We start from the raw sequence: 13487 nt of genomic DNA on the forward strand, positions 1-13487 counted from the left end.
TACACGATCACACTCCCCAAGCGTACTCTACAAACCGGGTCTAGGTACCCTTGCCCCTGGAGGGGGGAACCGCACCCAGACCCAGGTGGTGTTACTCTTTTCCCTGCGGTGGGGAGAGGCAGACCGCCCCGACTCCGCAGCAGCAGGGAGGCCCCACACCCCAGACCGCAGCCGGATGGCCAACTCCTCCTAGCCCCCCCGCTCCAGCAGGCCGCAGAGAATGGGGGTGAGAGAAGACTCCAAACCTCCCTCCACCCGCTCATTGTAGTGTTGATGCATGTGTGTTCTAAGGTGCAATTAAAACCCAGGAGGGCATGGAGCTACCTGCCAAGGAGCAGCAGGTAAGCGCATAGTTCCTCCTGCTAGCCCTCAATGTCTACGTACATAGCTGGACTGGCCATCGGGCATACCGGGCATTTGCCCGGTGGGCCGCTGGCGATTTTTTGTTTTTATGGGCCGATCGATTTTTTTTTTTGGAAGGGTATAAATAATGAAAGGTGTTGGATTGGCCAATTGGTCATGATCGACTCTGGGCTGGACCAATTACAGCCAAGGAGGTCGGATGCACCCGCCCCCTTGTTTAGCAATCTTATAGACGAACTAAAGAAAATGGAGAACAAAAAAGGAAAGGAGGTGCAGAAAAAATTAGGGCCAAAAAGAAACAAGCCCTTCAGGCAGACGCTGCCAAATGTGTAAAAATAACTGAATTGTTTGGCGGTGGCTATGACAGAGCTTCCACAGATTTAGCAACATCAGCAAGTGGCGGAGGCCAGCAGGTGGATAAGGGAAAGGGGAGGCAGGAGGAAGAGAGACCGAGGTGGCCGCCGGTCATAGTGGCAAGTGAACTGAACTTTAGGTAAGAGGTTATGACCTGCTGTCTATCTGTGTCAGATATAAACCAAGTTTAGTTGGAGTTTGTTTTCGTTGTGCTGACTTTTTACAGTCGCTTAGAATAACTGGTACTGCGTACTAGCTAGCATGACGGCGTTTATATACTGCTGGGCGGGTGCTATGAAGTTACTGATAGTAAATTGTATTTTATGCTTAAGGTTAGTTTCTCAAACTCCTCACAATCTTAACAAATTGTGCCAATCCTTACATGTTGCACCAGGCTGATTTATCATCAAAAGTGGAGAAGTCCGTGACAGGAGACAGAAGAGCAGCAGAGAGAGATGGAGAGATGACTTTATGTCATCCATGAGGGATGCATTTGACATATGTTTCACATATTATAGCCCAACAAGTTACTCATAGCAATTTAAATACGAGCAATCAATTTTTGGCAAATACCGGAAATCACTTTTTGGCACAACACCGGCTATTGCAGTTAATAATACAACAGCTTCTTGCCATTTTTTGTGTTTCTTTTTATAGCTGTGTAACTGAGTTCAATTGAAAGCCTGCATGCGCTAGTACCTGTTTGCCACAAGTTCCCAGAATCCTTTGCGGTTTCTGAATGACGTCACATTTTTGGTGGGCCGGTCTCTAGTCAAAATGCCCGGGCCGATTTTTTGTCCCAGTCCAGCCCTGTCTACGTGTATTTAAAATTGAGAGGTGGGCAATGATTCTTGGGGTGAGGTGTACACCCTGATGGTAACTTGGACTCCGTGTATTGTGCCCACCCCCAAGATCCTATATGTATGTGTAATGAGGGTGTGAGTAATGTGAATGTCTAAGTTGTGGGATCGCCCAGGAAACACACAGTCGCAGAGAGAGAGAGAGAGAGCGTCGCCCTGTAACCATGGCAACCGTAACGCTGCCGCCTGGAACAACAGAACGTAGCTGTCAAACAAAACCCAATCAGTCCTGACCCGCGACAAAATGAAACAGGAAAGTACCGCAGTGTAATCCATTTATTTCAACAAAGTAACTGTATTCTAAATACCACCTTTTTAAACGGTAACTGTAACGGAATACAGTTACTCATATTTTGTATTTTAAATACGTAACGGCGGTACATGTATTCCATTACTCCCCAACACTGTGTACCTCCAACAGTTACATCATGGTAGCTGAAGGGTCATCAGCTAGGAGCCACCCTTCATTGATGTTTTGCTCCATTAATCATGGAACATCTTGTGGTGGTGGAGCAATGGGTGGAGGTCTCCCTACTGTCCCTGCAGCTGACCCTAGGACGCTTGTCTTCCCCACAGCTGGTCTTTCCAGATCTCCATTAACTTTCACATGTCTTAGATTCAGTTTGTGCTCAGTTTTTATTAAAATCTAGTTGCACAAACATCTAAATAACCAACTGACTACATGCACAAAAGATCAGAAACAAACAGGATTTTATAAACTGATTGTATCTTTAACTCGACTGAAAGAATCCACAAATGTTATTGTTTCATATCAGAACAACACAAACAGTAACACCATGATGGGTTCATGCTCTGAAAATATCTGATAGTCCTGTTGTTGATTTAAACACAACTAATGAAACTCTGTAAAAGGTTTTTCTGTTTTTTCATTTATCTTTGAAAAATGTGTCATGTTGGTTTTCATGTGTGAGCCACTGAAACACTGGTGCAGTACATCATGTGAAAAGCACAGAGCAGCTAGAGATGAAACAGTCTTTTAATTTAAGGAAACTGGCACCATGTCATTGGTTTACAATTGTGTAACTAAAATATGAACATTTCAGGTGCAGATAAACCCCCAGATGTCATTTACTCTAATATTGAACTGGAAAACTTTGGAAATAAGTGTGAGTACACAAAACATATACAATGTAGAAGAAAAGCCTGGAAAGTTTTTGAAAAGTTTAAAAATATATTAAATGTTTTTCTTTTGTGGATTCGATCATCTTCACAGGGAAGCAGCATAAACCAGAGCAGAGTGCTGTTTACTCTGAGGTGAAGACGGGAGCTGCAGGTACAGTCACAACAGTCTCATTCAGTGTTTGTACTTGAACGTGTCATCACATCATTATATTGCAGGTAATTATAGGTCAACATGGAGTTTAGTTATTCACTTACTAATCAGTGTTTCAGCTTTACTGAATCACAGCATCCACAGATTCTGACCCAGACCTCAATCACAAAACACACACATGCAAAGCTGAAGTGTCACAGGCAACAAATGATTTTTACTTAGATTTCTTTCACTGTAGTTGTAAAAAGTTTAAAGTTCATATGTATTCAACATGTTTGTATCATATCTGTGCTGAACAAATGTGTCCTGAGCTCTGACGTCTCTTTTAGAGGACAGTCTGATGTATGCTGAGGTCAAACAGCCCAAAAAAGAAAAAGCCAATGTTACACCCCGGCCTAGGCAACCGGAGTGCAACACGAAAAAAAGTAAAAATAAAGAAAAAACACACGAGAAAGAACTAATACGGACCCTCCACAAAATTAATCCCAAAACGAGATTTAAAGCAAAATACCACATTTATTTACATCACCAAACACAAGACGTCAAACTATTTACAACGGGGGGAAGATCGCGACCATGACATACAGAAACACAAGGCTTAAATACATAGAAGGAGCAATCAGGGAATGGACCACAGGAGGGAAACACAGCTGGGGCAAATTAGACCTGACGAGACAAGGAAACGTAAACTGAACACACTAAGATAACAGACCTTCAAAATAAAACAGGAAACACATGACAGTCACGCAAAAACAAAACACTGACAACACCGAAACGTAACATTTCCCCCCACCCAAAAATCAAACATGTAACCCCAAGTGAAATGTTTGATCAAAAGCGGATGAAGGCTGGTGGAGGCTGGAGCGGTCCCACGGACCCTCCAGCGACGACAAAGGCTGGGGCGGTCCCACGGACCCTCCCCCCAGCGAAGGCGGATGAAGGCTGGAGCGGTCCCTCGGATCCTCCAGCGAAGACAGACGAGCAGCTAACTAGCTGCACACATAGACACGCAGCCCACCAGCTGCACACACGGACACGCAGCCCACCAGCTGCAGAAGGCTGGAGCGGTCCCTCGGATCCTCCAGCGAAGGCGGATGAAGGCTGGAGCGGTCCCACGGACCCTCCAGCAGACGACGAAGGCTGGGGCGGTCCCTCGGATCCTCCAGCGAAGGTGGATGAAGGCTGGAGCGGTCCCTCGGACACTCCAGCGAAGGCGGATGAAGGCTGGAGCGGTCCCCCACGGACCCTCCAGCAGACGACGAAGGCTGGGGCGGTCCCTCGGATCCTCCAGCGAAGGTGGATGAAGGCTGGAGCGGACCCACGGACCCTCCAGCAGACGACGAAGGCTGAGGCGGTCCCTCCCTCGGACCCTCCAGCAACGGCAAACGGCTGAAGCGGCCCTCGGACCCCACAGTGACTGGACGAGCCCCCATATGTTACACCCCGGCCTAGGCAACCGGAGTGCAACACGAAAAAAAGTAAAAATAAAGAAAAAACACACGAGAAAGAACTAATACGGACCCTCCACAAAATTAATCCCAAAACGAGATTTAAAGCAAAATACCACATTTATTTACATCACCAAACACAAGACGTCAAACTATTTACAACGGGGGGAAGATCGCGACCATGACATACAGAAACACAAGGCTTAAATACATAGAAGGAGCAATCAGGGAATGGACCACAGGAGGGAAACACAGCTGGGGCAAATTAGACCTGACGAGACAAGGAAACGTAAACTGAACACACTAAGATAACAGACCTTCAAAATAAAACAGGAAACACATGACAGTCACGCAAAAACAAAACACTGACAACACCGAAACGTAACACCAAGAAAAACAAAGGTGAGCAAAGTCTGCCATCATCTCCACTGAATATTGTTCAACATGTTTATCTGCTCTTACAATGTAAATCTGTTTATTTTAATATTTATATTTATGTATTCACAATCCATCAGCTTTTAAAAATCTACTATTTTATCTTTGCATTAGTGGAGACATCCAGTTTCCTCCTGGTTAATGATATTATTGTTTTCAATGATCTTCTCGTCATTCACAGGAACATCAAGTCCTGCAGCTGATGCAGCAGTTTATTCTGAAGTCACATCAGGAAGCTCTCTCAGTAATTCTGCTGCCATGCAGGCTGATTTATTCTTCACATTATTAAATGTCTTCAGCTCATAATATCTTTACATGTTGGAAATCACTTTGTCTCTTTGTGCTCGTCTTACAGGTCAGTGAGGAGAGCTGTAGCAGCAAAGCCAAGAAGAAGCTTTTTATGAAGCCACTCTTGCTCCTCTGCTCCACAAATATCAGACATGCTCAGCTTTATGTGCAGTTACAATATTACATCATAATATCATATAGAGTTAGTACTCTCTTATAGCATAAAGCATACTGTGTTCTATATAGTCAGCTGTTTTTATATTCTTAAAGCTTTCTGTATATAAAACTTAACTGAATGTTTCCTGTTTCAACATCAGTGAGAACAAAGTGTGAAATATGTGATCTTTAGTAGCTGATAGCACGAATTTAAGTCAGCAGTGTTACATTAAAAAGTACTGTTATGGGCAGCAACACATACTTTTACTGTATTTGTTTAAAAATCTATATTATTAAAAAAAATGATCTGATCAGTACTGTGTGAATTTAAATGTAATGAATGTATTTCTTGATTTCTTTTCTTTTTTGTTTTGTTTTGGGGTTTTTTGCTTTATCTTAAACATTTTTATTCATTTTCATGCATTTATAGTTAGATTGAATCTGAATTGCTCAACTTGAATAAAAGCTTCTAAAACTGAACTATATTTTTAACATTTAAAACAGATTTGAAGGATGGGTCGGGTGTATCCTTCGTGGCCCAACCTATCCCAAAATTCATAGCGCGGCCCAGCCAATTCCAGTTTCCAAGAATGGCGGCAGCTACTTAGTTTTAATATTACTCTTATTACTCTTTCTGGGTTACAAAATAAACTTTTAAGATATTTTCAGGTGAGAATGTAGCTGTGTGCACTTCAAATATCTGCTCTGTTTATCAAGACATCACATATTGGCAAAAGTGCTCCTTTTTGTTACCCACCAGCTCGATAGCTAGCCGGGGTTTCAAGGCTCACAAGAGCCGGCGAGAACACTGAACTACCCGGCACATCATTTTCAGATCCCTGCGGTCTTTGGCTACTCAGGTTAAACATGATCTAAGTCACTTAGATGACTTAAAAAAATATATTTTTTTGGCTTTTCTCAGTGTTTTATTTGTTCCTGAGTAAATCGGTTTGGCTGAGATTAAAGTTATAGTTTTTACACAGCTGAATAAACATCACACAAAACTGATTAAAAAGAGTGAGATGGTAGAATTTACTCCAGTGTCCTGTTATATTTTAGATAGCAAGGAGCAGACGGCTGAGTTTATTATTAAACTTTACTCAGACAATCTGCAAATTTCATTAAAGTTTAATAAACTATCATCTAGTCTTTATTTTTAGTTAGCACATATCTTAAACACTTAATGCTGTAAGCTAATGATAGTTATTTAAGAGCAGATGCTGCTGGTGCAATAAGCTGCACGTTTTACGATCCAATGGATGCATGATCTGATTAGTCAACTATCAAAATAAGCATTTGTGGCAGCCTTAGTCTGAAGTCATAAAACAAGAATTGTGTATATTTTTTGATGGGTGTATTTTAAAACTGGAAACATGACGATAGAGAACAACCTCTTTGTTCTTCTGAGCGGTCTGTCATCCTTACACGTGTGTAACAAACTGTTTATTCTGCTGTTTGTCTTTTTATCAGAGGAAACTGAAACATCTCATGATTTCTGGCTGTGCCTGTGGGTTGAGCCACAAATCTTCTGTTCAGCAGGTTTGATGTTTTCAGCAAACTTCACACAGCAGAGGAAACAAGGAATTCAAAGAGCACCGTGGGAATTTCATAAGCAGCTGTTTTCCTGATTGTTGATTTGTGATTTGCTCATTTAGTGCTTCTGTGTTCAGTTTGTTTGCTACCTGATATGTTACTACAATATTTTAAGTTATTTATTGCAAGTGTTCATTATCAAAAATACATTAAGTCATCGTTTAAGGACGTTTTGTGTAGTACTTTAGTACAAAATATAATCACTGGGTTGTGTTTGGAGTTGGTTGCCAACAGAGGGAGTCATTTTATTATGACTTCATCTGCTTGGCTGGATGTTAAATATTAGAAGATAAAAGTTGAAGACTTTGACTTCAGAGTCTATTATTTGCCATGTCATGTTGCAATAAATAAATACAATACACACAGTTTTCTGTGTCTATAAAAAACAAAGTGTGATGAGCCTTAAAAGTGAAAGAGGATGAATTATTTCTTCTGAGCAGCCTTCAGTGCTTTTGTCACTTGGTGGAAATGATTTTAGTATCACACTCTGTGTTAGTTAGTACACTTTTGCAACATATGTATTTTGTTTGTATGCTTTTATTTTGAAAAGTAGTTTTGTTACTTCCTAACCTCATCCTCTGAACGCAATGAGGTAAACTTAAACTTAGAGCAAAGAGGACATAAAGGAAGTCGTGGCAGGAGGCCGTGGAGCTGTTTCTTTGGAACCAGTGTCAGACCTGGAGGAGGAGCCAGACCCAGTAACAGGTGATATACAACTGATAGACGACAGAGTATATCTTTACCATATTATTGCGATTTATTTAAGGCCGTTGTCACCATATGCAGACTACACTCTTGCACTGCTAGTTTGCTCTGTGTGATTTTATTTTTCATTGTCTGGCTTGTTTTTATTGTTTTATTTAGGAAGAGTTCATCTTTTAGTTGGCTTTAAAATACAGGAATTAACTGTAAATAAATAGAATTTTATTACTACTGCTCTGTATGCCTTTACTGCCACCCCTTTAAGCTGCTGTAGTCTTCTGTATCTCTTTTCACACCTACATGTGTGTAAATGACTGTTGGTGGTTACTTTCTATCCTCTCAGAGGCTTTTTTTTATCCACTGAAAGGCCTTGTGGTTTGTGACCACCTAGAAAAGAGGAAATGCAGCCTGTGGTTTCAGCCTGAAGTCTTCTGTGTTACAGATATGCTGTTTTATGTTATCAGCTCATAGCAGAGAATTAACAGGGAATTCACACAAAGGTCACAGTGGGAATTTCACTTTGTTCTCTGTGTGCATGACACATGTTTATATTTGCTCCCTGTACCCGAATAACAGTAATAATTTTCTCTGGTACATTTAAGTATGGATGACAGTGTGTGACAGCAGATTAAAAATGGTGTCACTGCAGTGATGACACATACTAAACTAAAGGGAAAAAATGACGTGCTGTGAAACCATGAAAATAAATTTCTCACACTGCCTTCATACAGCTGCCTTCAACTGTCACCACAAAACAGGCGTTTCAAAACTTTTGCTCCAGGTTTTTGGTATTTTTAGGTTCATCTCAAAGTATCACGTCTACCCTGTGAATGTTAATAACTGTTAATAAGTTCACTACATCACCACCATCACTCCTATTAATGGAGCCCACTCATCCCCAGACTCTGAATCCTCTATGGAAGGCTTTTCAATCAGATCTTTGAAGTATTCCTTCTACTGCTTACAATATCCTTGGTTGACATCAACAGTGCTCCAGGTGTACTATAAACTTTTTACTCTTCTACCACAACTGAGTTTTAGTTTCAGCTGCAGCCAGGGTTGCAGTATGCTTGGCCTGCCTGTACCTGTTAGCCTCCTCCAAGGTGCCACAAGCTAATAAAGCCTGAGAGTTTGACGTCTTCAACTTGATGGCTGTCTTTACCTCTCAAGTCTACCATCTGGAATACCACCACGACAGGCACCAACAACCTTGCAGCAGCAGCTCTGTGCAGCTGCCTCAGTAATAGAGAAGAAGAACACGATGCAGTCAGATCCCCAGCCTCCTTCAGAATCCTGATCCAACTGACAACCAGGTGGCGATCATCTCAGCTTCTTGCTTCACCTGAGAGTCCAGAACATAGGGCTGCAGATCTGATTATATGATTACAAAAGTGATCATCCTTCGATCTAGGGTGTCCTGGTGACATGCGCTCCTGAGGTTCAACGTTGGTGTTCATTATGGTCAAACTGTGATTAGCACATTAGTCTAATAACAAAACATCACACAGGTTCAGCTGATGCAGAAGGTGAGATGATTCTCACATTATGGACATGTGGCAAAAAGCAAAAACTGGTCTGGTGCTGATTTTTGCTGTCAGCTGTTACCTGTTTAGCTCTGGGGTAATGATGCATCAGCTTCATGTATTCTTGAAGTCAACCCACCATGTGTCATTACACAGGGGAGGCACTTAAAGCTCAAGTCGAGTGAGGTGGACCAGAGAATAGGGCTGTATCTACACCTGACTTGCTTCTAGACATTTCTCACAGTGAACTAGCAACAAAAAACTGGCTTCCTCATCTAAGTACTTAAAAAAAACAATATTTATTTATTTATTTTTGTTTTGCTTTATTTTCTTCCTGATACAGCTTACCGTGGTTGTGCCAAGTAGATTTCATCACAAGGTGTTGAAGACATCCCACAATCAGAGCATTTGGGTGTTCATAAGGCTTACAGTTATATTCAGAACTATTTCCTTTGGCCTTGACTGAAGAAAGATGTATCTGGTAACATTACAACACGTCACATGTGTCAACCAGACTAAAAAGCTGTCTCGTATTCCAGGGATTTAAACGTTGTTGTCACGATTAGTTAACGGACTCAGGAGCAGACCAGGGAAGGGAAAGGTCTGAGAAAGAGCTTCACAAAAAAATCTTCAGTAAGAGATGAACTGATGGAAACAACTCACTGATTCAGATTTTCAGCCTACTGAGCAACTGACGCTGATAGCTCAACGATCCAGCGACGAGTAGCACAGTGCTGCCTATTTAAGTAGGACTCGGGATTACGAAGATAGGCAGCAGGTGTGGAAATGGCAGGTGCGTGGACCTGGGGCGGGAGCCTGTAATGTGCACCCCCTCTGGTAGGAGAGAGAGAGCGAGAGAAAAAGCAAAACAACAAAAACACATGTTGCGTAATTCAGCTGGTGAGGCACAGGGACCATGACAGTTCTGCTGTCCATGCTGTCCATGTGCCCATTTCCACAGTGTGGAAATAATGATGGTTTTTTGAAACAGGAAATGTGTAAAAAAAAAAACTTTCCTGTTCCACCTGTGCTGATGGCAGAGACTGCAGAGATTCAATCATCTGCTGCTCTGTGAGTTCCACCTGTTGACATCCTTTTGGGAACTCTGCCACTGATCAGTACCCATTGCTGCCAATTATGGATTAATTAATTGATTATTATGTGGTTCCTGGGCTTGGTTGGGTTCTGTCATCATGAAGTTCATTAAAAAAATGTTTCATGAATATTTGCTCTGACTGAACTTTTGAAGGCTGGACCAGTGTGAAGTTTGTCTCATTTTAAGCTTTAGATGATAAAACTTTCCTGTTTTATTCTGTTTTCTCTTCTGGTCCTAGAAGCACAATATTTGAAAGTGGAATCAGCTCTGTTTCACCAAACTTGTGATACTTGTATTTTCAAACTGAACTTCAGCCCACCTGTGTTACCTTCATGGCCCACGAGGGGGCCCTGGCCCACACGTTGGGAATTACTGGAGCTGACAAGGTGGTAACTCAGAATACAGTAGTTTATTTGTAAAACATGTATGAAAATAACATGTTTGTCAGCATCAGTGGTGTGAAGCATGTGTGGCAGAGCTGAGAGAGATTCTCTGTTTGTTTCGATACAATGTGATGGTAAAATAATGTTTGCCTGCTGAGCTTTCACAGAGGTGTTATATCTGTCACTGTGAGTCAGCACTGAGCTGCCGAGCTCGCTTCAGTAACACAATGATGACTTAACTATCTTTTTCTTCTGCTGCAGAATTAAAATGAGGAAGAACAATTTAAGCTAAATATGTGTGTTGCCTTCCAGAAAACATGTTTTATCTCTGACAGCTGGCAGCAGAGAGAGCAAGATGCAAAGTTTTAAAAACTCAGTTTTTTGTCTTTGCTGGTTGTCATCTCTTGTAGGAATGAATTTTTATTGATTATCCACTTCCTCTTTCCTCTCTCAGTTATGTTAAAAAGCATCTTGCTGAATATGTAATATGTTATGTATGTCTATGTATGTCATGTATGTGGGCATATGGCAGCACGGTGGTTAGCACTGTTGCCTCACAGTAAGAAGATCCTGACTTCAATTCCACCATCAGGCCGGGGTCTTTCTGTGTGGAGTTTGCATGTTTTCCCCATGTTTGCGTGGGCTCTCCCCAGGTTCTCCGGCTTCCTCCCACAGTCTAAAGACATGCGTTCTGTGGGGATAGGTTGATTGAAAAATCTAAATTGCCCATTTAGATTGTGAATGTGCGACTGGTTGTCTGTCTGTGTGTGTTACCCCTGCAACAGACTGGTGACCTGTTCAGGGTGTTCCCCACCTGGGATAGGCTCCAGTACCCCCTGTGACCCTGAAAAGGATAAGTGGAAGCGAACGGATGGACACATGTATTTAGTTACCAAGTATATTTTAGTTTGTACAAGATGTGCATTCAGATTATTTTTTTTAAGTTTCACAGTGTGATATTATATATGGCCAAAAGTATTCACTCACATCCAGATCACTGAATTCAGCTGTTCCAGCTTCTTAAATTCTAAAACCAAATGGTGGAGTCCCGGGCATTTACACCCTAATGCAGGTCGTTGCTTAACAGGGTCGTTGGCCCACTATTAATCATGTGACTCAAGTTGTGAAAAAAGGCGTGGATCACTATCGCCAGAGGTTTTGGGTAAACCATAAAATTGTGTGACCTTGCCTCACAATTTCATGTGAGCTATCGTCACCTAATGCAAGATGTGCCTGGGCATATGGGAAGGGATCTCAAAACTAGATTGTAGGTGGCAGATGGTTGGTGTCATAAGCCATCCTCTCTGTTCAAAGATGGTCATTCACGGTGACATAGATGTCCTGTTTCAAACAATCTTTCTTGTCTGTCCAAAATGTGAAGATTGGCGTTCTCATTGGCATCGTTCATCTGACCTTGAAGTGCAGACGACGATCTGAGGCCGACATCATATTAAACCCTATGGTTTAAGAATGGGATATCACTCATGTTTATATGTGTGTAAAAGCAGACAAGTGACTACTTTTGGTATCAGAGGATATGTCTACACTTCGACCTGTTGTTATTTCTGTCTGCTATTTATTTACTTTCCGGCTCTTTGAAAGGTCGCGTCAAAATGGACTAACAATGAGGTGGAGTTGTTGCTGCAAATAACACAAAAGTACAAAATTGCAAAAGCAAGTGAGAATTAAAGAATTTGAAGAAAAGCTGTCTGGAGCATGTACAAACAGATATTAATCTTTAAGGCTGTCAAAACTGAGAGCAAACAAAATGCCCTCCGCTAGCTTAGTTTAATTGGTCACATGACTGCATCACATGACTAAAACACGTCATCGTTTTAAAAAGTCTCAGTTTACGCCGACCACACTGTGCCGCGAAAAACTGCGTTTTTCAAATTGATTCACTTTAGAGAGCGTTTTCCATTTTCCTTGACCGAAAAGGCCGTCTCAGTGTGGACGGAAGGCCAAAAGTGAGAGAAAAAGTTGTTTTTGTGTTCCATCCCCATCCAGGAGAACATCCTTGACGGCGTTTTCAGTCAAGGACAGCTGAGCTTTTTGAAAACGCTCTCCAAAGAGGATACATTTAAAAATGTCGTTTTTGCGTCGCAGTGTGATAGCTTTTGTTCAAATTCTTTAATTCTCACTCGCTCTTGCAACTTTGTACTTTTGTGTTACTCGCAGCAACAACTCCACCTCATTGTTAGTCCATTTAAAAAAACTCTGTGCTTTTCCTCTGTGCTGGGCCTCAGTTTGCCGCGACGTTTCAAAGAGCTGGAAAGTAAATAAGTGGGAGACAGAAATTTCTTGCTTTTCACGCATGCACAGTACTGGAACGTAAGTGTTTTTGGCCATTTCAATGTAGATGAACAACTCAGTGAAAACGCATGAAAACAATAGTGTGGACGTGGAGCGTTTTCAGACGAAAACACAGTTTTTAAATTTATCCAGGCTAGTATGGATGTAGCCTTAGTGTGGACATGGCCAAAGTGAATTTACTGTCTGCTCACTGCTCTAGTGAGTATGTGGCAGCTATTACACCTCTTTATGTGTAAACGGGGAACAGGAAGTTCAGTCAAATAAAACTGTTTAACACAATAAAGCAATGCATGGTTGTTGCTGTGCTTTGTATAATTGCTCAGTATGCATCATTCACTCAAGTTACTGTTGCTACAGGACTTAAAACCAAAGTTAAACATCAACTTTAAAAATAAATAAACTTTAATTAATGTAACAGTGCTGGAGCCATTAGGATGGCTGTAGCTGAGGAGGCAGAGCAGCTAGAATCTTCTAATTATCAGAAAGGTTGAGGTTCAGTTCCCTCAAGTCAGAACAACTTTGGGTTTAGTAACAGAACAGGTTTGAATACAAAACAAAAATGGAACCACACAAGAAACAAGCTGATCTGTTCTGAATATACAGGAACTGCTGCAGTCGAAGCTACAACTGCTGTTTGAGCTCAGTGTGAAAAGGAAGGAAGCACAAAGAGTCAGAAGAA

At 41.7% G+C, this 13487-nt stretch overlaps 1 protein-coding gene and 1 long non-coding RNA gene across 2 annotated transcripts in view; both read left to right on the forward strand.

Annotated features, from left to right (window-relative positions):
- Positions 1-13487, forward strand: part of LOC113018953 (Fc receptor-like protein 5) — a 52918-nt gene that overhangs the window by 13983 nt on the left and 25448 nt on the right. The window lies entirely within an intron of this gene.
- On the forward strand, positions 4707-5458 carry LOC113018965 (uncharacterized). Its single transcript, XR_003271889.1, has 3 exons — positions 4707-4721; positions 4936-4998; positions 5110-5458. It is a non-coding gene; the product is annotated as an uncharacterized LOC113018965 (long non-coding RNA).

The sequence above is a fragment of the Astatotilapia calliptera genome, chromosome 3 (genome assembly GCF_900246225.1).
Source record: "Astatotilapia calliptera chromosome 3, fAstCal1.2, whole genome shotgun sequence".
NCBI lineage: Eukaryota > Metazoa > Chordata > Actinopteri > Cichliformes > Cichlidae > Astatotilapia > Astatotilapia calliptera.